Consider the following 6,144-nt stretch of genomic DNA (forward strand, 5'->3'; position numbering starts at 1 on the left):
ACAAATAAAAAACTAATTTAAGTTATGGCTGGTAAGTTTACAGGTGATTTTTATTTTCTTATGTCTTAATATTTGTATTTTTGGGGGGCACCCGGGTGGCTGAGTCGGTTAGGCATCTGACTTTGGCTCAGGTCATAATCTCACAGTTTGTGGGTTCGAGCCCCATTCAGGCTCTGTGCTCTCAGAGCAGCCTGCTTCGGATCCTCTGTCTCTTTCTCTCTCTCTCTCTGCCCCTCCTTCGTTCACGCACTTTTTCTCTCCCCAAAATAAACATTTATATTTGTGTTATTTATCTGTATTTCCTAATTTTCCTAAAATGAATTCCCAGATACTACATTTCGGTCTCTTTTCCCCTCAGGACATCAACCAGAGGTGCGGAGACTTCCCTCTGCCACCTGCCTCCTACCCTAACCCGGAAATCTACTCAGCGAGCAGCTCGCTCTTGGTTTCTTGAAGCTATTTTTTTTTTAATATCTTTCTTTTTTTTTTAATTTTTTAATGTTTATTCATTTTTTTTGAGAGACAGAGCCCGAGCGGGGGAGGGGCAGAGAGAGAAGGAGACACAGAATCTGAAGCAGGCTCCAGGCTCTGAGCTGTCAGCACAGAGCACCATGCAGGGCTCCAACTCACGGACCAGATCGTGAGCGCATGACCTGAGCCGAAGTCGGACACTTAACCGACTGAGCCACCCAAGCGCCCCTCTTGAATCTTGGATAGCTGGTTGAAGTTAGCCCTTGGCAGTCCAATGATGAGCAGGATTTTGACAGACGTAAACCTGGGGAGAGCGGATTCCAGTCAGAGAGGATGTTGTGAGCAAAGGTTCAAAGTCATCAATGACGATAAAAGCTGATCTTTTTTACACTTGATAGTACACAAAGCACTCACTGAAAGTCACCGCAATTCTGTGAGGTTCGACGTATTGTCAAGCTCAGATGAAAGAAATTAAAAGGCTTCCTTTTTTGTCTGAATGTGAAAAACAAACATAAAGGGATCAGAAACCTTTTTACAGTGACAGTGCAGACCAGTCTCCCAGACACAAAGCTGCTCCAGCTCCTGGTTGGGGGGAGGGGACCCTTATCTCGGCTCCCAGCTGCTGAAAAACAAACCTTTATGGCAGGGTAAGCGTGAACTATGGGCAACTGAACTTTTGGGGACTGGGCTGCACTCAGCTTGGAAAGGTCACAAGCAAACCCCAGGATTTGAGCGGAGTTACGGGGAAAGTGTTCCACTTGGAAAGGGTCGTGATATTGTGATTTACAATAAGAAATATATTAAAATACATTCGACCCCATTCCTGGAACAGAGCTCCTAAAACCTTGGAATTTCCTGTGAGGAAAGCGGAAAAGGTGCCTTTTGTTATGTTAATGAGGTGACCTTCGGAAAGCCCTGAGATAACCTAAGGAGGGGAGCTAGTTGCCAACCTGTAATTGAAGGATTCATTGAAACTTCCCGTCCCGTCCCTGACCTCTGTGGGAGGGGAGATGAGCTGGAGGTTGAATCAATTACCAGCTCCTGTTTAATTCAGTCATGACTCTGTAATGAAGCCCCATAAAACCTAAAAGGTTGGAGTTTGGAGAGCTTCTGCGTTGGGGAACAGGAGGTGCTGGGATAGTGGTGCTCTCACAGTGCACGGAGGTTCTGTGCCCTTTTCCACATAACCTGCCCTATGTATCTCTTCTATCTGGCTGTTCTTGAGTTATATCCTTTATAATAAACCAGTAATCTAGGGGCGCCTGGGTGGCTCAGTCAGTTGACCATCTGACTCTGGATTTCAGCTCAAGTCATAATCCCAGGGTTGTGGAATTGAGCCCCATGTTGGGCTCTGCGCAGAGCATGGAGCCTGCTTAAAATTCTCTCTCCTTCTTCCCCTCTCCCCTGTTCGAGTGTGTGTACTCTTGAGTGGTCTCTCTCTTTAAAAAAACAAACAACAAAATAAACACGGTAATCTAGTAAGTAACCTGCTTCTCCATGCTCTGTGAACTGCTCGAGCAAATTAATTGAACCCAAGGTAGGGTGCACGGGAACCTCCAATCTATAGCTAGTCAGAAACACAAATGACAACCTGGATTTGCAATTGGTGTCTTGAAGGGTGTGTGTTGTGTGTCAGTCTTGTGGGACTGAGCCCGTAACCTGTGAGATCTGATACTGTCTCCAGGTAGATAGTGTCAGAATTGGGTTGAGTTGTAAGACACACTGTTGGTGTCCAAGAATTTCTTGGTGGTGTGGGAACCTCATCTTGCTACACACATGGTGGAAATGGGTCCAGAACTTTAGGATCCCACCTGCTGTAGCCCCAGCTTCCCTCTACCCTTGGGGTTCTTGTTTTGGGAGCCCCTTCCAGTGCCCAGGATGCGCTCTTCTTCTCTTTTAGCATTCTAAGCAGGTCAAAAGCCCCTTGTAACTTGTTTTTCCTTAGCAAAGCTGAAAGAATGATGATTTCACAAAGAGCCATGCTGCCCCTAGGGCCATCTGCCCCAGGAAAATGGAATACCTGCTCATTTGTCATCTGTTCCTACTAGAGGGCATGGAATGGTGTCCCCTTGGCAGAATGTAAGTTGCTGTTCTGCACCCTCAAGGCAGGGGAGCCTTGGAAGGACAACTTCTTTTTATTCTTTCTACCTTAGTGAGATGGGGTGAAAAAGATTTTGAGCAGCCGTCAATGATAAGTATCCGCCCACATGCAACAATCATAACGCACCCCGATCAGTGTGGAGTCCTTCTTTGCTTACCGTGTCTAGTTAATGCTTAAGATCTAATTTTGATACTCTCCCAGCCCCACTCATCCCAGGCAGGGCAGGGGGGACAGGCCACTGCTTCAAATTGCTTCTCTAGCTGGATGTTCTCCTTGTTTGTTTGTTCGTTTGTTTGTTTATTATGGGGAAATTGAGTATAGCCTAATGGTCAACAGTACAGGCTCTGAGGTCAGACTATGTGGGATTGAATTCTGGCTCTGAAAGTTATGGTTTGACATTCAATGAGTTGCTCAATGTCTCTGAGCTTCAGTTAATTATAGTACTAACTGGCTAGGATTGACTGTGAGGATGAAGTGAAATAGGCATGAGAGAACACCACACATTTCCAAGCACATATTATGTGCTTCATTAGTGATAGGCATTAATGCAATAAATATTATTGTGTTTCCAACCTGAGGAACATTTCCAGTTCACAAGGTATTTGTAGAGCAGAGAAAAAAACGATTTAACTCATGCTCAGTGAAATAACTTTTCCTTCTTCGGGTAAATTCCCAGCCCCACCCTTTCCTCCCAGGGCCCCTTTAATGACTGACTCACCCTTCAGGTATTCTCTCTTCTGCCCAGACAAATGTCCTGAGGGAGTGATTGAGGAAGTCAGTTGTGTCCCGGCCTGTAGTCTTGGGGAGAGAGGACTTTAATCCTGGGTTTCTAGTTTCTGGTACTTGAGTTGTCTGCCTGGCACAGAGGTGCTCAACGAGGTTGAAAATCTCACATTGTTGACCTGAGGATGGGCTTTGGGCCTGAGGCAGCTACTTTTGGTGCCCCATGCCACATGTCTTCAGGCCACCTTTGATTTGAGCTAAGGTTGTATGGATAGTTCCATGACCCTGCCAGTGCCTCAAGCAAAGGTACTCTCTGTTTGCCTCCCTCAGTTGACAGAAGTCAAGGAGAGGAGAGGGGAGGAACTAGGAGAGGAACTAATGCTGAGGGCAGAGGTCATGCAGTAGAGGACATGGGCCAGTGCCCCAGCCTCCTGTCCTTGGGAGGGTCAATCCTGAGGTGCGTGTGTTCTACAGTTCTGCAGAGGGTCTCTGGCTGGACTGAGCTACATATCAGTAGCTAGCACAATATGTACCTTTCTCCTCTGACTCACATTTTCTGCTCCTTCCCTCCTGATCCCTGGGACCACCCTCCAGGAAGTCTCCAGTTCTGTCCTCAGGCGTTGTTTTCAAGAGAACACAATCCAAGCCCTCTGCCCTGTTTCCTCCCCATTGTTTCTCTTCTGATTGTCTTTGAGACTAGGATCCCTCCCTGTCTGTAAGGAAAGAGGAAAGAAGGGGAAAGAAAGGGAACAGAAGGAATCTATTTACCTCAGAGATAAGGCCTGATTGTATTCTGGCATCTGGGATGTGCTAGGGATTCTCTGTCATCTCCCTCAGATTTAGGCAACAACCTGTGAGGCAGATTATTATTAGACCCATTTTATGGATGAAGAAGCTGAGGAGGCTGTGAGAATTTAAATAACCATCCTAATGTCATACAACAACTTTATGGCTGTTAAACCCAGATTTGTGCTCTTTTAGCTACTTGCCTTATTGAGGGAGGTCCTTTGATAGAATCTGGAAGCAGAACTTTGAATCAAGTGAGACTATTAGTATATATATATATATATATACACACACACACATATATGTACATATATGTGTATATATGTATATTGTACGTATATATATACACATATATGTATATATAATATACATACGTATATGTATATATGGGTGTATATATACGTATATACATATATGTATATATACACCCATATATACATATACATATATATGTGTATATATACATATACGTATATATGTATATATGTTTATATGTATATGTATATATACATATATATGTGTATATATATACATATACATATATGTGTGTGTGTCTATATATATATATTTGTTTTTGTTTTTGTTTTTGTTTTTGTTTTTTAGTAGCAGAGCTTGAACTCGAAATCCGAGTTCAAGACTTGAGCTGAGATCAAGAGTTGGATGTTTAACCGACTGAGCCACCCAGATGCCCAGAGACTATTAGTGTTTTTAAATTAAATATTTTAACAGCTTTATCAATGTAGAATTGACATTCAATAAACTGTACTTATTTAAGGTGTACAATGTGATGAATTTTGACATATGTATATGTCCATGAATCCATCCCCATAATTAGGATGGTGAATGTATTTATCACACCACAAAGTTCCTTTTCAATTTTTTCCTTCCACTCTTCTATGCCATTCCTTATTTCCTGGCAACCACTCATCTCCTTTCTGTCACATTAGTTTGGTGTGCATTTTCTATCTATCTATCTATCTATCTATCTATCTATCTATCTATCTATCATCTATCTATCTATCTATCTATCTATCCAAGCTCTATGCCCAACATGGGTCTTGAACTCACAACCCCAAGATCAAGAGCTGCATGCTCTACCTACTGAGCCAGCAAGTCACCCTGCATTTTCTATTTTATATAAGTGGATCATATAATTTGCATTCATTTTTGTCTGGCTTTTCACTCAATGTGATTATTTTGAGATTCACCCATATTGTTGGGTGTACCAGTGGTTCATTCTTTTTTATTGCTTTGTAGTATTCCATTGTACCACAATTTGTTCATCCATCCACCTGTTCCTGGACAAAATTTCTGGCTATTACAAATAAAACCTCTATGAATATTAATGTAACAAGTCTTTGTATGGGTATATACTTTCACTTCTCTTGGATAAATACCCAGGAGTGGAATGACTCAGTCATATGGTAGTATACATTTAACTTCTGAAGAAATTGATAAATGGTTTTCCAGAGTGGTTGTACTGTTTTACATTCCCACTAGCAATGTGAGAGCTCCCGTTCTTCTGTATCTTTTCCAGCATTTGGTATATTGAAGTCTTTTTTGTTTCTTTCTCTTTTTTTTTTTTTTTTTTTTTTAAGTAGGTCACGCCCAGGGAGGAGCCCAATGCTGGGCTTGAACTAACAACCTTGAGATCAAGATCTGAGCTGAGATCAAGAGTCAGATGCCTAACCGACTGAGCTACCCAGCCATTTGGCTATATTGAAGCATTAAAACATTTTTTAAGTGTTTATTTATTTATTTATTTATTTATTTTTAATTAAAAAAATTTTTTTTAATGTTTATTTATTTTTGAGAGACAGAGAGAAACAGAGCACAAGAGGGGCAGGGGCAGAGAGAAAGAGACGCAGGCACAGAATCCAAAGCAGGCTCCAGGCTCTGAGCTGTCAGCACAGAGCCTGACAAGGGGCTCGAACCCACGAACCGCGAGATCATGACCTGAGCCATAGTCGGACGCTTATCTGACTGAGCCACCCAGGTGCCCCTTAAAATTTTTTTTAATGTTTATTTATTATTATTATTATTTATTTTTTTAATTAAAAATT

This window comes from Felis catus, chromosome B3 (assembly GCF_018350175.1).
Source record: "Felis catus isolate Fca126 chromosome B3, F.catus_Fca126_mat1.0, whole genome shotgun sequence".
In the NCBI taxonomy this organism is placed as follows: Eukaryota; Metazoa; Chordata; class Mammalia; order Carnivora; family Felidae; genus Felis; species Felis catus.